The sequence below is a fragment of the Marmota marmota genome, unplaced genomic scaffold (genome assembly GCF_001458135.2).
Source record: "Marmota marmota marmota unplaced genomic scaffold, marMar, whole genome shotgun sequence".
Classification (NCBI taxonomy): domain Eukaryota; kingdom Metazoa; phylum Chordata; class Mammalia; order Rodentia; family Sciuridae; genus Marmota; species Marmota marmota.
In genome coordinates this window covers 14,215,605-14,236,339 of record NW_025999925.1, presented here as the reverse complement: position 1 = coordinate 14,236,339, position 20,735 = coordinate 14,215,605, and the positions used below count along the sequence as shown (strand labels likewise).

Genomic DNA, 20,735 nt, shown 5'->3' with positions numbered 1-20,735 from the left:
ACTTTGGAGTCAATAAACTTTAGGCAAAAAAAGTAGAAAATCATACATATACTTTTCTCTCTTAAAATGTCATTAATTACAAGATGATTTAGCTTGAATTATCACAGCTTTTTGACAAACATTATACTTGATCATTGCTTGCTTTACCTATTCAGATATCAGAAATATTAAAATATGAAAAAATATGAATGTAAAGTTGAGAAATTTTAATTTGTGCATACATCAGAATATTTTCCCTACATATGTGTGCATATATGTGCATGCACACATGTGCATACCTGATTGCCTATAAATACACCTCACAGAAGGAAGGGCAGGAGGGAAAGAGATTGACTGCTGGCTGGCATGGTTACAGACTTGTCTCTTGTTGAAATCTCTTCCACTGTTCAGCTGCAGATGCCTCAGGCATTCAGCTGCAGAGTACAAAAAGGAGACAAATATCCGCCCACACATCAATACTCTATTTAGTAGTTTAAAACACCTATCATCTAAAACATAGTTTTTAAAATATTCTAAAAACAGCTGAAAATCTGTTACATAATGACAAAAGGAATAAAGAGGTACCAATTGCAGCGTTTTTTAGTTCTAGAAGCTTGTAGGTGCTCTCAGCACTGATACGCTAGGGAGCAGAAGGGTCAGTCTTGAAGACCCCATTCTCCCCCTGAGCTGTTTTCTTTCACAGGGTAGTTACAAAGCTCAGATCTAATTGTTGTTTGTGGTGCTTTAGTATCCTCTAAAACCACTTAATTATCTAGAACCAGGAAAGGGAAAACTTAAAAAAATAAATCATATAAGCTTCTTTTAAGTTCTCTGCCATGGTCACTTAGATGGCAAGTGACACCACCTAAAATAAGCACATAGATTTTATTCCCATATTTATTGTTAGTGTTTCAAAGCTTAAGCTGGGGATATTTAGAGTGGAAGATAGTCCATTTACTCAGTGTGCCTCATGAGAGTAATCTATCTTGTAAATCCAAAGAAATAATAAAGCACCTATATAATTGGTGCTTGGTGCTCTCTGTAGGCTGGGTCCTGAGATACTTTGCAGCTCAGCCCACTTTGCTCTCTCACAGTGAACTTTTGCTTTCAGTATGACTTTACCTTGCTAGCCAACCTCTCCTGTCTTGCTCAGCTTTTATTCAGGGTGCAGAGAACCTGGACCCAGGACTGCTTGGGGCCCCAGTGCCAATGTGCCTTATCAATTTGAATCCTGTTCATGCCAAAATGAAAAAGAAAACTATTTTCATAAAGAATAATTTAAAAGGTGAACTATAACAAGTGAAGCTCATTAAAACCAAAAACAAACAAACAAACAAAAACTCCTAGCCAGGCTCAGTGGTGCATGCCTATAATCCTAGCAGCTCCAGAGGCTGGGGCAGAAGGATCACGAGTTCAAAGCCAGCCTCAGCAATGGCAAGGCATCAGCAACTCACTGAGACCCTGTCTCTAAATAAAAAATACAAAAAAAAAAAAAAAAAGAAAGAAAGAAAGAAAAGAAAAAATAGGGTTTAGGATAGGGTTTAGGATGTGGCTTAATGGTTGAGTATCACGAGTTCAATCCTCATACAAAAAAAAAAAACAAAAACCTAAGTATAAAGAAAGATAAACAGTGTTGGAAAATTTAAACCCATAAATGCCCATTATTATATACTTATGTACATTTCTCCAACTTACTATATTATATACTCCTTTAGAACAAGAGCCCTATTTTTATTTTTTTAGATATACTTGACAATAGAGTGTATTTTGACATGTTATACACACATGGAGTATAATTTATTTTAATTAGGTTCCCATTCTTGTGATTATTCATCATGTGGAGTTTCACTAGTGGTATGTTTGTAAATGAACATAGTAAAGTTATGTCTGATTCTCTTTCCTTTTAATTCTTAGGGTCTAAGACACTTCTATACGCACATTAGGAACTTAATAAATTGTTAATGATTGATTTATCCATAAAGTTCAGTGAATTTTCAATATGTGCTATGAAGTGCCACTAGATTACTAAAATGAAACAGATGTAAAACCTATTTTTAAGGAGCTATCAGTCTAGGAGAAAAAATAAAAGGACTAAAATATACATGAATATAAGATATAAAGTAGTAAGGAAAAACTAAAAGGAGGAAAAGTGTTACAGTGAAAAAAGATAGACAAAATTAAAATGGAAATTCAGAGGAAAATGTTGGGGAAATGGGAAAACCTGCCTGAAGGAAGTGGAATTTAGCAGTTATTGAACAACAGATTTGAATCAATAATGTAATGTTACTTTGGAAACAAATGCCATAATAAAAGGAATTTCACATGAAAAGAGTTAGGTTTACTGGAATATAGGAATGTTTTAAAATGTTTCAAGATGTCTTGTCTTCATCTGTGCAGTGTTGTCTTTCTAATAAACCCTGCTTTCTCTAGTAACACTGCTCACAAATACGTGAAGTGTAAGTTTTTATACAACTATTCATTTAATAAACACTTATGAAATAACTATTTGACACAGTGTATTCTGAAAGCACAATAAGGTATTAAAAGTAAGCAATCAAAAATGAATAAAGAGTAAAAGGAATATCAGTAGAATAGAGGAAAGAGAAAAGGGGGAAAGAGAAAGAGGAGGGGAATGGGGATTGAAATCAAATTCCTTGTATGTATAATTTTTTCAAAAGGAACTTAAACACGATGTATAATTATGCTCATATATATATATGTATATATATATACATATATATGTGTAAAATTAATGAGACAAGACATGAGACAATGCATGCTTCAAGGAACTTGCTGTTTATTGACTGTATATATACAAGCAACAATTACTCAGTCAGAAGTTAAGTTGCTAATTGCAGATCTCCACACAGTTGTGTGACTCACCCTACCATAGTCTAAATGGGAAACATGCTATTCATAGCTCACCAATTGCATATGATCTAAAACACAGATGATGTCTACCTTAGAAACATAATAGGTTTCTATTACTAGTAAATCCCGAGGGATCAACCTATTGACCTTATAAAATTAGCATTTCATTGCTTCTTGCCAAAATGAAAAAAGAAAACTATTTTCATAAAGAATAATTTAAAAGGTGAACTATAACAAGTGAAGCTTATTAAAACCATAGCCTTTTGCCTATGATTAAGAATAAAGTTAGGGTTTCATTCCTAAAAAAGTTTAATATCATATTGTATTTTCATGACAGTAAATTAAGCTAAAACACAAATCCCTTTGATTAATGCCTTTGATTAAGTATATGGAGAAAATTGAATAAGTCACATTGTAAGTATTCCTTTGGAGGGATATTTCTGCAATTGTTACTAGGCTGATTTTAATTACAATAAGAAAGATGATGAAAGCAGTCTGACACTACTTTAGATATTATTATATCTGGACTTTCCCATGGGATAAAGTACACACAAATTTTTATGGATTGTGATTTTTTTGTTTAGGTTTTAGAAAGCACTTCAATTTTTGTCATTGCATCATTTCATCAACTGTATGACTTATTTGGTAAAAGTTTGTGATATAGACAATATTTGAGCTCTATCTTTACATTCTGGATAAATAGGTAACTGAAAAACTTTTTGTATCATCCTTATCATATGAAAAAGGGGGACAGAAAAACACCATGTCCTCAAATGCCCCCTTTATGTTCACAAAAGCCTAGTCAAATTAAAGGAACAGTAAAAACAAGCCTGGGACAGAAAGTCCCGATACATATTATCTTGAAGGGCACTGGTTTTCTCTTATGCAAAGTGGGAACCAGGGCAAGTTAGTGATATCTGTAGAAAGCTACTTTCTTTCAGGTATACTAGGACAGTGGCTCCTTGGAATGGTGGTCAGACAAGCAAACTATGCAAGTTGGTGCTCATGATGTCACAGTTTCTGCAGCTGAAGATATAAGACCCTTCTCTGAATAGGAATGGTCACAGAACCAAGGGCACTGTGAAAAGAATATGTATCACTTGTCCAGCCAGTCACCACTGGACAAAATACCATGAAGGAGAGGAGGAGCTCACTGCTTGGCAAAACATCCTGAGAGACAGAGGTGCTGTCTTTGAGCCTATAGCCACTGAACTCTTCCTGGAGCAGTCGCTAATCTCTTGTAAGCTTCCCCAATGCACAATATGTCTCTCATGCCGTTTCCAGGCACTTTGTGTGGCCTCCCTGCAGTTTACCTCACTGCCTTAAGCACAACAGGAATGAGACACCTATTGATAACACTAAGCATAGACATACAGGATTAACTAGACTAGAGTCAAAACGTATAAATATGGTAGTTAGAGAAAAATAAACAAGCAAAGAGAAGAATAAATAGGAGTAGAGACTTCATTATTAGCAATGTGTTAAGTATCCCACTTTTGCATGAACAAAGATAATCAGAGTTCTGTGTGTTACCAAGGTTTTCAGCTTTCCACAACCCTGCTAAAACTTGGAACTACAAATTCTTATTAATGTCATTTTCCCCTTTGTATCTGTTCAGCAAATGGCATTGTCTTCTAGTTATCACAAGTGTATGACTATAAGTTTCAGGCACTTTTCTGCAGTCTTTCACAACTGTAATTTATTCATCCCAAGGTATATGCTGGCCAACACTGGATAAGGTTGCTTGCTTTATGAAAGAAAGAATTCCTGTAAGGTTCTTTTCCTCTTTAATGCTATTTTAGCACAGGCTTTGTTATTACTCCGCAAAGGTGATCATATCCTACTTCAAATACCTTCTTATCTACAGGAAAATGAATCACATAAGGAACTCCATTTATGTACTCGATTATTGGGTTGTTTCATTGTTATTTTGAAAGAACATGATGATCTGAATATGTAAATTGAGGCTATAAATGAAAGTCTGTCTGTTGTTGCAATCTCCATTCTCCTACTTCTCTGATATTTCCTGTAAACTGTTTTGCACCTGACTAGTTGCATGGTTTTAGTCCCATTACAACAGGTCTGACACTTCAACAACAACAACAAAAAAATTTGCCTGAAATTTGAACTATTAAATTTCTGCAGTACCATCCAGAAGTCAGCAGTGGCACTGTAGAGGGCCTGAGGAGAACAAAAATACCAACATCAAAATGTGATGCTCCACTTGTGGCAAGTCTAACATTTTTAAGCTGTTGTAGATAGCTTCATAATGTTTTGGTCAGTATACAACTCTTAAAACCAAGTTTTGCACAATAGCCACATGTCACTTTGAAAGATTTCCTTAGGAACTGAAATTGTCTCAATGACAAATAGAGTCACCTTCATAATAATCAGAATTATTTTCTAAATGTAGTATTTACAATGCAACCTAGCAAGTAAAGAATGCCAGTGTATCTTTGAGTATGTAAATTAAAAAAACATTTTTATTCTTTAAAGTTATGTTTTAAAATCAATCTGCAGCAAAAATATTACCTGTGGCCCACATATTACATATTGAAATGGTAGGTTTTGCTTCTAACAAAGACAAGGAGATGGGGAGACAAAATTAGTGCCGAGACTCAAAGGAGGAGGAAAGAAGTCCAATGTCCTTAAAAAAAACAAAGACAAAAAACCCTCTTACAAATTATCCATTACTACTGTCATCAATAATAAATAATATGTCCCAGATCTTCAAAGGGCTCCCTAGAGTCCATATTCATTGACTATAGCCAACAAGCATTTCTTTCTATGTAATGTGTACTCAGTAGTTCATTACAACGCCCCTTCCTCTCCATATACAAAGATTTGAGCTCTTGGACTGACTCAGTTCAATTAGATAGAATTCTCCAACTTGGTTTTTATAAAAAGGAAAAGTGCAAGTATAGCAAAGCTTTAAACCAGAGGTATATGAACAAGGAAACTGATCTATTTAGCCAGATAAACATATTGCACTGAAGGAGCAAGTCTAGGTGCCACCACAGCTCATCAGGTGGACTTAAAGACAATAATGCTTTAATCATGTACCATTTCTCTGGTCTGTCCTTCCAACAAGGAAAGCTAAGTGCAGATGACAGTCAAGATATGAAAATTTAACATACTACATGTTTAAAAATCCTTCCTATTATTGTGTTTAATATTCCATGTGGAAAGAATAAAAGAAGGTAGGAAATAGTGGGAAATGCATCTGAACATAAACAATAAACAACCTAAAAATTTACATGCAGAAAAGGGTCTCCTTCCATTTTAAGGAGAGCCACTCTACAAAGCTTCAAAATGTACTGCATTTACCAGTTAGAAAAATAGCCTGCATTCCAACCAAGATGAATTCAAGATAGAAAAATTTTGTGGCAAAAAGTTATATTATTACCCACTTGTATTTTGCAAGTCTATTAGGTTCTGAATATTTCTTACACTGTTAATTATCTTCTATACCTACCATACTACTGAAAACTTATATATGATTTGGAAGACTGTTCTTCCTCAACAGGCTAGTCTTGCAATGCATTTCTGAATAAATATATGTTGTAAAATGTCTTTTCCCATATTCCACAGCTCATCATTGTCATGTCAAACAGCCTTCTCTCAGCTGGGGTCTTCGCTATAGAAGCACAATACCAATTAATTGATTATGTTTATCCAAACCTGTCCAGAAATAAACTTATTATTTTGTGTTATATGAAAGAAGCCAAATAGTCCAATTAAGATAGAGGGAACAAATGGATTTAGTTCTCCTTTGAACTGTAATCAGTTTTCCTAAACTATATAATCAAAAGGAATTAATATTAAATCCTCATGCCTTACCACACATTATTTTCAGTGTGGGAGTACAACAGGCACATTATGTTGGTTGAACAGATGTTGGGATCCGTAATACCATCATCTAAAAATAGACCATGGCTTAGCTTCAAAGTGCATACTCAACGATATACTGGCATTTTGGGTAACTATTATTATATTATTCCATATAGTTAACTCAAGGCAAAAGTTACCCCAATCAAATTGCCATTTTTAAAGTTTATATGGTAATATGTTTTGGAAAGTTGATATTAATGTGAAGTTTTCTGATTTTCAAAAAAAAACTATATTGGGGAGAAATATAATTTTAAAATTACAACAAGAAATGTATGAAACTTTTGATTTAATTGTGCTTCAAAAGCTCAGCTCCCATGAGTATATATTTTAAAGCTAGCTCCCTTATAACATATCCATATGCTGGTCTATCTCTTGTCTTTGTAATTTTTATTGTTAATAAAACTTGAGTTTTACCTAAGGAAGCAAATACTTTCCTCAATGAACTAGTTACTGTATTTGTATTTAATAGTTCCTATTTTGAGGTAACACATTATTTTGTGCTTAAACATTGTACAATGCTAGTTAATGTGTGCCTGTTTTTTTAATGTGTAATTTTCCTTTTTTGTGATATTTGAATGAACTTTTTCCAGCTCTCCTGACATATTATAGATACACTATAATCATAAGCATTACAGAGTTAGTAAATAACAGGGAACTGAGGAAACTGAGGCCAATTCAAATTGAGGAACGGCAAGCAGGATACCTGGGTTGAGTCTGACAAGAATAAAATGACAATAGTTCTCCGGAAGTATGTAAAACTCTTCTAATGAGCCAATAGGATAAAAACATTTTTATTCAAGAACTTCCTGCAAGGGCTCAAGTCATGTGGCCTGAGAGTTAGAGGATTGTAAGATCTAGTGCTTATGATCCCCATTATGCAGTTTGGCTCTATTGGGCTTTATGCTCCTCAAAAAGTTCTTCTAAAACACAAAATCTTTATTTATGAGAACTAAAAGCTGTATGGTATAAAAAGTGCTACAAGGAAGAAACAGGTTTAAAAAAATCATCATTTAAAAAACAGGATAGGAGACTGGGGTTGTGGCTCACTGGTACAGTACTTGCCTAGCATGTGTGAGGCACTGAGTTCAATCCTCAGCATCACATAAAAAGAAGTAAAGGTATTGTGTCCACCTTCAGCTAAAAAATATATACTAAAAAAAGGATAGGAATTGGTACCATAGTGTGGATGTCACATAATCTTAAATATAGTTGTTATGTACATTTTTAGTAGTGGTAATATTATAAATTATCAATTTACTATGGCTTGTGAGTTTTCTGTGTGAGTATATACATATTTAGTATAATTCTTCCAATTTTCAATCTCCTTGGTAAAAAATTTAATGAACTTTCAATTTCATTAGATTAAATCTTTTTGAAGTAATGATGACATTGTGTTATAAGCAAACTACTTTAGAAAACTGCTTAAGTATAAACATAATAGGAAAGACATAATAAATTGCATAGGAAAGATATAATAAATTTATCTCTAACAAAATCAGTGTTTTGAGTAGGCTACATATAATTAAGATTTTTAAATTCATATCAGTCTACTTATTATATTTTTCCCTGTGACTTTAAATTTTATTCATTTTAAAATCTGGTACCAGAATATCCCCATTTTTTTATTTACCCCAATAATTATCCTAGATGTAAAAGGAAATAAGCTGAAAAATTACAGGACTTAATTCCATTTCAATAGGAATCAAAATGTGCATAAAAAGCTTAACCGAATAAAAATAATGTTATAAAAATAAACAATAAAATATAATAAAACAGGTGCAAAATTGCAATTTCTAAAGGCCAAACAATGAGCTACAAAATTCTTAATTTGAAATTTTTCTTGCCTTGATTTTTTATTTTAATGTACTTATTTTTTTAGTTGTAAATGGGCACAATACCTTAATTCTATTTATTTACGTGGTGCTAAGGATTCAACCCTGTACCCCATGCATGCAAGATAAGCGCTCTACCATTGAGCCACAACCCCAGGCCTTAATGTACTTTTAATTGTACAAACAGCATGCTATCAAAGATAACAAAAATTTTTAAATGTAGCGTATTAGTGAGAGTTTAAATACTTAACTATGTTGAGAAGGGTCACAAATAAAAAAGCTTTCAAAAGCTTTCATTCTTCTTTAGAATCACCAAATATGTCTAAGCAAAACATTTATTGCTGATAACATTATGTCCAGTAGTAGAAAAAGGGTGGAAAAATGAGCCTTTACCAATATTCTAAACCTGATTACTCTTAAATTATATTTTTATTGTTTACCTCTTAAGTTAGCTACTATTTCCCCTAATATCCTTGATTAAAAGCCCATTAATTATTCCTTTGTATCAACCCAAGAAATGTATACTTTACTTAAATGGACACATTTTTTTTCCTAAATCCAGGGGAGGGGGGTCTTACAAAGCCCCTCAAAGTTAACACAGATGGAAAGAGTAGAAATTTTTGAATTGCATCAGTTATCTTCCCATTGTCTACCAAAACAATAATGAAACCCAATCAATGTAAATAAAATTATTTTAATGGCCAAAAAAATCATATCCATACATTTTTTTTATGTTCATATTTTAAATGATCTTGTAAAACACACTTCAGAAGAGCAAAAGATTTTTTTAAGATGCCAGATGCTCTTGGGAAAATGAATACCAGGAAGGGGACACCAGACTGCCTGAACCCAGAAAGCCTGTCAAAATCACACTTCCCCCGCTGCCCCAGTACCAAGGATTGAATTCAGGGGCACAGGACCACACCCCCAGGCCTATTTTGTGTTTTAAAAAAAAATAGAGATAGGATCTCACTGAGTTGTTTAGCAACTTGCCATTTCTGCAGCTGGCTTTGAACTTGCAATCCTCCTGCCTCAGCATCCAGAGCAGCTGGGATTACAGGGATGGGCCATGGTGCCCAGAAAAAGTACACTCTTAAGCAGGCATGCTGACAGTGTTACTCAGCTACAACCCTACCTGCCCCAAATAATGGAACAGTGTGGTTTGTGAGAACCCTGTTTTTCCCCAAATGTTCCCTAAATTTATGTAACATAATTCCTCCCTAAATATAACTGAATGCATGTCACTTAGGAAACTTTGTTCTATCCTCCCAATTTATAGTATAGAGTGCATAGAGGAGATCCACTACATCTCAGGTCTCAGGGAAATGCATTTCCGATCAACCTCTGCATCTGCTGTTTCCCAAAAAATCCTCAACAGGCAAAGGACATCTCCAGTCTGCCCAGGAAAAGCACAAGTGAAGAAGACTCCACTCACCTGTCTTTTATGAACTTCTTAGTAGTACAGCACTGTTTTGTCCCTGAAAAATATTAAAACAATACTTCAAATTAATATGTCACTTTCCATCTATTATCATGTTAGACATCATATTCATATATTTTCTAGATTAAGAATGTATATTCCACTTGGAATTTTAAAAATATTATATCTCAGAAGAACAAATGATATTTTATATAAAAAAAATCTTGCAAATAAATGTTAACTAATTATATCCACTACTTCCAAAGATGTCTTCTACAGAGTTGGTAATTTAAAATGTTGAAATACTGACTAGGTTTATAACTTAAAAAATTTTACTAAATGTGTGTGAGTACATCTTTTTTGTAAAGGAGGTGGCATAGAGAATCTGTGATAGCTTTTTTAAAAAAGTAAACCTCAAGATCCCCAGGGCCACTGTTATCATAAAGAATGACAAAGTGATACAACAGGTTTATTCAGCTTGGAAGGCAAGAAAACCTGAGCTTCTTCTCAGGAGAGCAATACTTTTAATGACTCCAGAGACAGGGTTGTTATTTGGAAATCAGCAAGCATAGCCTGAACTGACAGTGGCCTCTTCGTGTTTTACCTTTTAATGTGAACTAATACTTTCTCCAATTTTTCTTTTTTTCCTACCTACAAATAAACCAACATAAAGAGTGAGCTGTAATATTCATCCTACTCACATCTCTATTCGATATGGCAGCACTGATGTACCAAGTCCCTAGACTAATCCTTATTTGGGGATAGCATTCTTTTTTTTCCTCTGGAATAAATGAAACCAGAAATTTCATCTTAATAAGGCAGTGTACCCCTCTGCTGCAATTTCAGCTACTAGTAAACAACCATTCTGTGCATCAATTTAGTTTTCTTGGAAAGGAAAATAATGCAGTTTCTCTCCCGTTGTCTACAGTGAGAACACTAACACACATCCTTTTATAGAAACACATCTATAAATGAATGAACAAAGATATGTGTGCTACTATGTAGAAATATTTAGAATAGAAAAACTTAGGAATATTCGGCAAAGAATGTCAAACTTGGGAGCCAATATTTTAATAGGTTTTTGAAGTTATATTTAAACAATACAACTTCAGTCCTATCCAGGCATGTTAGTGCAGCAAACTAAATTATTTTTATTCCTTCATGCTCAGATTTCTTTTTTTTCCCTCAGAAAGTCATAAGTCTAGACAGCTCAAATGTAGAAATGTTAAGAGTAAAATTTAGATGTACAGAATCTAAGTTACTACTATGGCACCTAACCAAGACAGAGTAAAATAAATGAAAGAGTTTTGATATTTTACCCTCCCTGGGGGACAGTGCTGCTTACTCTCTCAAAAAAACAAAATATTATCTGTTCACACTAACTCCAGTTTCATTTTTGCACAAGTTGTTCAAGGTAAAATAGGTGATGAATTTAGGGAGAAATGTGCTGTCTGCCTTTGAAAAAGGAATATAACACCCAGTCTACAGTTAATATTGAATTCTCTCTGAATAAATCAGTAAAGTCCATAATGCACAATGTCTAATAATGGGGGACACAGGCCACTTGCATCAGAATCACCTTCAGTGAATGCCAACAATTCATATTTCTGGACTCCACCCCCGAGGCAATAGCCTCAATTTCATGGAATCTGAATTTTATACCCCTATAAGTGGATTACCAATTGTATAATCTTATTACTACTTTTATACTTAACTATCAACATAAATGCCTGTATAAGAGTTGTCAATTGGCACAGATATTTAGTGTCACACGTAAGAACAACAGCACAGCTATAAATGAAATGATAGGAAAGGCAAATTCAACCACAAAGATATACGGTTATAGAAGAATAAGTTATTAAAAGCATGTTTGTTCTGCTTTCTGAGTATCAGAAATTATGATAGATACTTGGGATGCAATGATTGACAGTAATGGTTCTGATCCTTTGGTAGGAAAGGAAACTCAGTCTGGTGGGATAATAAATGTTGATTGTCTTCCCTGTGCTTTGCACACCATCAAGTTTTTTTGAACTCTCAATCATAATATGATTACGTTGAATCCTTTTAAATATTGAAAACTTTCTGCTCCAATTTAGAAGGTAGGCATGATGAAGAGTTCTGTCCTTCCCTGCTTCTTTGAGTAGGAACTGATGTTTCCTGATGCCCTTGATGTCCTCTTGTTTTGGTTTACTCTCTTGTTTGCTTGGTGAACATCCACAAGAATCTTTCTAGGAAGTGGTTATACATAAGAGGTAAATTCTCTGAATCCCCCGTGTGTCTGAAATTATTTTATTCTGTCTTTACTTTTAATAGATAGTATGATAGGGATATGATTATAGGTTGTAGCTATGTTTTCTTTGACTTTTGAAGGTTAATTGTAGCATTATCTTCTTCAGTATTACTTTTTACAGGTATACCTCTGAGATATTGCAGACTTGGTACCAGATCACTTTAATAAAGCAAATATTGCAATAACTCAAGTCACAGAGATATTTTTTGGTTTGTTTTTCATTTCCTAATGCATACTAAAGTTATTTTTACACTATACTATAGTCTACTAAATGTGCAACAGCATTAAGTCAAAAAATGTACCTACTTTAATTTTATAATACTTTATTGCTAAAAAGTGCTATAACCATCGAAGCCTTCAGTGAATCATAATTTTTTAAAAATATTTTTTAGTTGTTGATAGACCTTTATTTTATTTATTTGTATGTAGTGCCAAGAATCAAACCCAGTGCCTCACACATGCTAGGTAAGTGCTCTACCTCTGAGCCACAGCCCCACATAATCTTTTGGTTGGTGGAGAGTTTTCTGTGCAGCTGATGAACCATGACTGCTTAAGGTAGTGGTTGCTGAAGATTGGGGTGGCTGTGGCCATCCCAATTTCTTAAAGACAACAATGAACTTTGCTACCTTGATCAACTCTTCCTTTCGTGACAGATTTCTCTGTAGATTGTGATGCTGTTTGATGGCATTTTACCCACAAAAACGTCTTTCAAAGTGGCATCAATCCTCTCAAACTCAACTGCAGCTTTATCAACCAAATTTATGTATTATTCTAAATTCTTTGTTGTCATCTCAACAACATTTACGTATCATCTTTTTCAGGGTTCTTTAAAAATAAACCACTTTCTTTGCTCACACATAAAAAGGACCTCCTCATCCATTAAAATGTTATTATGAAATTGCAACATTCCATTCACATCTTCAGATGCCACTTCTAATTCTAGTTCCCCTGCTATTTCCACTACACTCTGCAGCTATTTTCTTCACTGAAGTCTTAAATTTCTTGAGTCACCCATAAGATTGGAATTAACAACTTCTGAATTCCTGTTAATATTGATGTGTTTTTTTGCCATGAGCCTTCAATACACATTAGCTGTGAAGTGCAATAAAGTTAGGCACAGTGAAACAAGATATGCCTGTATTCACTCTTGAAACCGGAAAAGTACATGGTGAGAAACTCTTGGAAAACTTGACTTGTTTCCCCCTGAAGTTTGGAGTTATAAAATCTAGTGACTTAATCTCCAATGGAAAATACTTGAGAAAAGGGAGAGAACTCCAGTGGTTACAACTTGATGGCTCAGATTTTGGTGAAGCCAAACAATGTTGCCACTGTTGGTGTTAGTTTTGTTTGTCCCCATAGGCTAAGTAAATATCAGAAATCAACTTGACCATAGATGACAATAAAAAGGCCTATATCTAAGGGGATTGTGTCTAGCACAAAACCACAACATAGGAAAAAAGATGGACTATTCTGCCTGGTCAGGAGCTGAGAGGTCATAAGGGGCCAGGTAGAGTGCAGTCCCTTTATGTCACGGGACTGTAAGAAAGACTCCCAGATCCTGTAGGGTATATCTAAAGACATGGAAGTGCCTCACAAGTGAGAGACAACATTTAGATATCGGTCAGAATGTGAACCCAATATCGAAGAACCATGTACATAGCTACACAAAGTTCTTTCAGAAAGTATGCTCTTATGGAGCTCTAGGGTCCACAGAAATGCAGCTAGAAGGTAAAAAAAAAAAAGGTAAGAAATTGTTTTAGAGAGTTGTAGCTATTGCTTGGGCAATTTAGTTTTAAGAAGTAAGACAGAAACAATTACAAGCAAAGGTCATATATAAGAAGCGGTGGACAGCAATAGTTATATAGGACAAGGACATGCAAAAGGGCACAATGGAAAATATTCAGACAACTAGAGTCTCAGCACAATTCACAATAGCCAAACTATGGGACCAGCCTAGGTTACTAAAACTAATGAATGGATAAAGAAAATGTGGTATATATACATGATGGAGTTTTATTCATCCATAATGAAAAATGAAATTATGTTATTTGCAGAAAATTGGAGGAACTAGAGACCATTATGTGAAGCAAAAGAAGTCAAACTCAGGGCAAGGGTCATATGTGTTCTCTCACATGTGGAAGCTACAGAGGGAAAAGGAAAAGAAATTTGGGAGTAGATCTCATGAAAATTAAATGGAAAACAATAGAGGAAAGCGGCAAGGAGTGGGAGGCATGGAAGAAGGGGAGAAATGCTGGGGAGTGATATTGACCTAAAATATTGTTATTGCATGCACATGTATGAATATGTAACAACAAATCCCATTATTATATATAACACACCAATAAAAATGGAAGGAAAAAAATCTCTGTTGTTCTGGTAAAATTGGTAAATAAATCTATATCAATAAACAAATGTGTGAATTTTAAAAAATATTTCAGTTGTAGATGGATACAATACCTTTATTTTATTTATTTATTTTTATGTGGTGCTGAGGATCAAACCCAGTGCCTCACGCATACTAGGCAAGTGTTCTACCACTGAGCTACAACTGCAGCCCCAAATCTGTGGATACTATTCAGATACCAGACAACAGTAAGAAAATATTCATGACTGCATAGGTGAGATGTCTGAATATAATCTGTTGTCCTGTTGAGTTAGTATTTCCAAAGCTTATCCCAATTTCTCTTGTATAAACAGGAGACACATTTATGATGGTTTAAGAACCTTTTAGGTTAGAGGGGACAGTCTCTAGTGAGTTTATCCAGGTCAAGGACTCAGGCATGCCAGCTTTCATTAGATCACATATGAAGTCATTCAGTTCAAAAAAGTTATATATCCAGTGTGTAGTTTGTCTTATGAGACCCAAAATTCTTCAAGACCATCATATTTAATGAAACTATAAGTATATAAAATGTGTATTTTCCAATGGAAATTTATCTAGCAATGAACAAGAATGAACTTGTGTCACTTGCTGGTAAATGGATAGAACTGGAGAACATCATGAGAAGTGAGATAAGTCAGGCTCAGAAAGCCAAGGGTTGAATGCTTTCTTTCATATACAGAAGCTAGAGAAATAAGGGATTTTTTTTAAAATGTCCCCATGAAAAGAGATGGGAGAGCAGTAGAACAGAGGAAGGGAATCAAACAGGGAGGGAGGAGGATAGAAAAGAAAAGGAACTGTGGGATGAACTTGAACAATGTTATGTGCATGTAGGAGTATATCACAATGAATTCCACTTTAATGTATAACTGTAATGTACCAATTGAAAAATAAATGGATAGAAGAAAAACCAATAGAAAATAAAAAGGGGGTTAGGGAGGGAGGAGAAAGTGAAGCAGGCAGTACTGTGGATACAAATGGTGAAAATTATGTTATATGAATTTATAAATATGTTAAAATGAGCCCTGAAGAAACTGGATGCCTCTACACTAGATGTCTCTAAGGTTATGATTATGTGATTACAATAAGTAAGAAGGTGTTTCTGTAAACCTTTGGAAAATAACTGTGGTATTGTCAATTTTCCCAAGTGCATGCAAATAAATAAAATAATTCTGAATGCAATGTTATTCTAAAGACTACTGAACATGGATCTACCACTATAAAATGAGCAGCTATTTCTGTGACTGAGAGGGAAATGGTGTTAGAATTGAGGTCTACAGAGAAGTGAGAAACACAATATTGTCAACAGCTCTTAAATCTTGTTGAAAGCAGTAGTCATGACCTTTAGTCTTTCTCAGGGTTATGCAGCAATGTTTTAAAGGCTACTAAAGGGGATAATGAGTTTTTTCTGTAAGTGTGAAGATGGCCTAGGCTTCCAAAGCCTCTTTTTTAGAATGTATTTTACAGTTTTAATAAAGAAGCTGATGGATTGGTTGAGACTTATAACAGACCATCTTCCCTTGGATACTCCATTCTAAACTTATTTTTGACCCAGAAGCAACTGGGAATAGGTTCAAGGTTGGAGATGTTGACAGGGGAGACATCAGGGTAAGTAACTGTAAAGCAGATTTACTGAGCACTGGCTACTAACTTGTCTTAAGTCCACTGAGTCAGAACTCAGGCATACACAACAAGTTATAAGAAGCTAATTTATTACTTACAGTTGTGCAGCAGAGACAAAAGGGTCCATTGGGTCCATTGTGAGCCAGTTTCCAAAGACTGAAGAAAGCTACATAGGCTGGACAGTGTCTCAGTTTCCCATGCCTTTGCTCCACAGCTGAAGAACCCTGAAAGGCAGCCCACCCTGAGTTATGTTTATACTTCTGTGACCATGTGAACCACTGACTAAAGGGGCATTCTGGTTTCTAGGGAGAGAAATATCCCTAACTCAAGTTGTTATAGTCCCATGGAAGAACAATAACAAGGTTCAGGCTATTTCAGATAGTTCCTTCCTATCTCAGAAAATTGCATTCATAGCATATTAGACAGTTATTCTTGAGAACTACCACCAAGAAAAGAAGGGAAAACAAACAAACATAGCCACCTGGAGAATTGTGTTGCAGTAACTAGTTTTTTTTTATGATCGGAATGTTTATGTCCACCCAACATGCATATTTAGAATGATAACCCCCTAGGTGATGGTTTTAGGAGTAAGGGTCTTTGGGAGGTGATCAGGTCATCAGGGTGTGCCCTTCATAAATAGGATTAGTGGCCTTACAAAAGAGGAAAAAAAGAAATCCCTCACCTCTTCTGCCATGAGATTACAGTGAAAAGAAAACTCATTATGAACCAGGATGCAGTTCTTCATAGATACGTAATTTTCCAGTGTCTTGATCTTGGACTTCCTACCTTCAGAAATATGAAAAATACATTTCTGTTGTTTAAAAGCCACTTGGTATGTTGCATTTTGTTAGACCAGATACAGCAGACTATGACACTATGATACCATCAAATTATAGGCTAAGGCTTCTTCTCTGTCTGGGAGATCCAGAAACACAGCCAGTCCGTAGTTAATAGTAATGTCCTATTAATAATAAGGTCTCTTCTCAACACATTCACAAAGTAAAATCACTTAGGAGAAAAACATGCTGACTAGTGAGAAGGCCTAGAGAGACACGAAATGGTTAAGAGAAAACAGAGTCTAAGAGGTATATGAGAAAACTACCACAGAAATATTTTGTTAGTAAAGAAGGAAATAAATGATTATAAAGTGATCAAGTTAATAAGAGTGAAATCCCAATATCAGCAAGAAGTATAACATCTTGTTTTGCAATTACATGACAATTTTACTGTTTTTTTCGTAAGGGTAATTATTGGCAGACCAGAGTGGCTACTTATTCTGCAGGGCATTATTCTGTCAGCTTGTCTTTTTTCCTTATTAGATACTATCGTTTGTTCCAATATAGGGCAATTGTTTTTCCAGATAGTTAAGAGTAGAAAACTGTGTTTCAAAAACAATACTAAGCACATGCAGGAGACACATGGGAGAGGAAATATTATCGCAAAATGCAGGATGATGCTGCCTATGAAGGACTTGTGTCCCTTTAGAATAAATAAGGTTGGAAAGCATGACAACTAAATTAATTTACTGTCCAAAGAACTATGTAATATGATGTATAATCTGCAGTAGTGGTCTGGTCAAGGTGATCATGTTTAGGTGGAGAATATAAAAATCTGTTTTATGTCTACTTTAGAGTCATACAAACAAATTTTAATTGAGTAAATTTAACCTTGTGGCTTCTTGCCCTGTTGATCTTTATACAAACTAAACAAGGGTAGGGAGGATTCTTTCCTACAGTGGAGTGTCCCTTAAAACAAACATATGGTTAAAAAGTAGTTAGGGGCAAATTATGTGGGATAGAGACAGCCTGGATTGTTTGTCCTGTTTTAATGAAATCTGTAAAGATTGCAGGCTTTTATTCAGCAGTACAGAGCAAGTTTCTTTGAAAACCATTTTAATACAAACATCAATTCTTCATTAAATCTACATTTTATAAATGGGCCTCCACCAACTGTTTTTCTAAGAGTTAAACAAAAATATTTGAAGGAAATTTAACAGGTTTCAATAGGTGAAAAAGACTTCCTATCACAACCAGGCAGAGAAAATGACATTTCATGAGTGGAGGCCTGCCATGGAAATACTTTCAACAAAGCGTCTCCCACAAAAGCAACCTGGGCAAAGACTGAGGAACAGAGATATGCATATGAGGAAGCACAATGCCTGGTAATAAACAGGCCTGTTTCTTTTTAATGTGTAATCTTTTAGCTTTCTGCCTGGATGATGTTATATAAGGCCATCATAATCAACAAATTTCACTGCTGCTGAGGAGAAGAGGAAGTCTAAACACATCAGCAATTTCTTAAGAAAGTGCAAATGCCAAACAAATCAGGAATTCATTAACTAGATGGTGCTGACATTTCCCAGTGGCTTTTGGAGAACTGAACCATTCATTCTTCAATCTTTACCCAGGGAACAGGGGGCTCTGATAGTATATATGAAGAGTGATTTTGTTTAGACTTTTTAAAAAACATGATCTGATGTTCATTCCTACCTTCAGTGTTTTATTGGACGTGACCCGAGGTGACTCAAGCAGTGACAGACCTTCCATATCTTATTCCCAATTCATGCTCGTTGCACTTCTCTAAGTAGAGAATACAAATTTGTGAATCAACTTATAACACAGAACTTTAGTAAAATTTCTCTTTAAACTTCCGTTATATTTTTCTACAGGTTATATTAGTTGTTCTTTTTAAAATATCAATTTTTTACAATTTTTCCTTTATAATATTTGACTCAGTAGAGCTAGAATCTATTCACAATCTATAATCTGCAAGGCCGAATAATAAATGGCAATTCTTCTTTACAATACAAATAGATAGCCCACAAGTCAAGATAGAAGAGGTCCAAAAAAACACATCAGGACATAAAACAGGCATGAACTTCAGCCAGTGTAGGGCAAGCAGAAATAGTCTGAATAATTATGCCAAATAACCAAATAAAAAAAAACTCACAATCAATTCCTAGATTAGGCTCCTAGGTAACAAGCTTTACAAAACCCATCCTCATATTTATCTTTCATATTATGAGACAGTGATTGATTCTTAAATTGTTAATAATCTGCCTGTCAACAAAACATGAAAATTTTATCTTAATTACATAATGTGAAAAAGCATATGCATTCAGCATTCTATTACATCAATACGATGCTAATATTTCAAAAGGATTCCTACTCTAAATCTTATTGGTGTGACTTTATACATTTACCTGTTCCCAAAAGTGCTATATTGTTTTTGAATTGAACCAACATTAAATTTTTCTGTATAAAAATTATTAAATTTTGAAATTGATTACATAACTATAGACACTCATGCTTTGGGTGCTATTTTGGTAGCATTTTAGAATTTTTTTTCAAAATACATATTTTATTTTGCCATCCAATAAGAAAGGGGAGAAAAGAGGACTATGATTTTATAAGTGCAGCAATTTAAACCAAAATGTTTTTCAACTTCGAGTGAATATGCTTGGCAAATCACTAGTGCTCTATTTGTCTAATCAATTGAATTTTTTGAGGTTTATATTTTTCACTTTTCCCTAGTTCATATGGAAGGTATTCAAATAATTTTCCATCAGAAATAGTTATGCTCTAAAACATTGATGGCTCATCTGAGAATCAAGATTCACAATTGTTAGTGGGATCTCAACTTTTCTTGTAAAGTAAGAAAATGTTCTATATATATATCCATTCAAATTTTGAGCCAACCTCACACTGAAGCATGTAGCAATTTAAATCTGTTTCCATTTTATTTATTTATTATCATATAGATGCTACCATTCTAAATACTGGATAGCTTTCAAGGAAAAAATAAAAGGTGAAAGATAAAATGATGAGAGAAAAAATTTACATTTCCTCAGTAGCATTTGGAAATGCAATGAAAAATTTAGAGGAACACATATAGGTGTCATTTAAATGTGTTGACCATATACTAAATAAAGTTAAAAAATAATCCAAGCCATAGTTGTTGACCATTAATAACAGAGAAGTAGAGAGAGAAAAATGTTTTCACCATTTTAAAGCACTTTCCTAAATGGCTTTTGGGTGAATAGGAGATCAAAATTGCACTTTCAAAATAGTTAGATAACAGCCATAGTTAGAAGATTATGCATCAAAAGTCAAGAACTGGAATCAAAGTTTTACTCAGAGGCAAATTCAGCATTTTAAAAGCTTCTATTAATTGCTACAAAGGAAAGCAAAAAGATAAAGGAAAACATCTTTCACTCAGCATGTTAAAAATATATAGCAAAACCAGCTTAACAAGGAGAAAGAAAATAAAAGCATAATTAACATATTAGAACATTTTGTTAAAATTCACTTTATGAACTTAAAGGTTAATAATGTTGGAGATGGAATCTGGATAAATCAGTGACTGTTCTAATTAAGAAATAAGGGATAGATGATTACCATGTGTTGAACATAGTTGCAGATGACTGGAAAAGGCCAAGAGCACACTATT

The 20,735-nt window shown here is 34.3% G+C and overlaps 1 long non-coding RNA gene across 2 annotated transcripts; it reads right to left on the bottom strand.

Moving 5' to 3' along the window:
* Nucleotides 1–283: 283 nt before the first annotated feature.
* Nucleotides 284–18,867, bottom strand: LOC125615793. Of its 2 annotated transcripts, none has more exons than XR_007346383.1 (5): nt 18,776–18,867; nt 16,969–17,072; nt 16,385–16,510; nt 10,009–10,051; nt 284–413 (listed from the first exon to the last, which is right to left on the bottom strand). It is a non-coding gene; the product is annotated as an uncharacterized LOC125615793 (long non-coding RNA). The 2 variants fall into 2 exon arrangements; XR_007346384.1 differs by lacking the exon at nt 284–413 and adding an exon at nt 5,335–5,497.
* Between the last annotated feature and the right edge of the window lie 1,868 nt (nt 18,868–20,735).